This window comes from Oncorhynchus keta, unplaced genomic scaffold (genome assembly GCF_023373465.1).
Source record: "Oncorhynchus keta strain PuntledgeMale-10-30-2019 unplaced genomic scaffold, Oket_V2 Un_contig_23079_pilon_pilon, whole genome shotgun sequence".
Classification (NCBI taxonomy): domain Eukaryota; kingdom Metazoa; phylum Chordata; class Actinopteri; order Salmoniformes; family Salmonidae; genus Oncorhynchus; species Oncorhynchus keta.
The window spans coordinates 22,501-22,887 of record NW_026283193.1 but is presented as its reverse complement, the minus strand read 5'-3'; positions in this window follow the sequence as shown (position 1 = coordinate 22,887).

Below are 387 nucleotides of genomic sequence, written 5' to 3'. Positions count from 1 at the left end.
GAATTAGGCTACATAACTGTTGAATAGAGGGTAGTGTCGTGGGTTGCCTCAGCCAGAGAGTGTTAGTGTGTCAATGTTTGACGACTGCCTGAGCCAGTCCCCTGTGGATTGGAGAAGCTTCTGGTGACTCTCCTCTCCTCTCCTCTCCTCTCCTCTCCTCTCCTCTCCTCTCCTCTCCTCTCCTCTCTCCTCTCCTGTACTCAACACTCTCCTCTCCTCTCCTCTCCTCTCCTCTCCTCTCCTGTACTCAACACTCTCCTCTCCTCTCCTCTCCTCTCCTCTCCTCTCCTCTCCTCCCTCTCCTCTCCTCTCCTCTCCTCTCCTCTCCTCTCCTCTCCTCTCCTCTCCTCTCCTCTCCTCTCCTCTCCTCTCCTCTCCTCCCCTCTC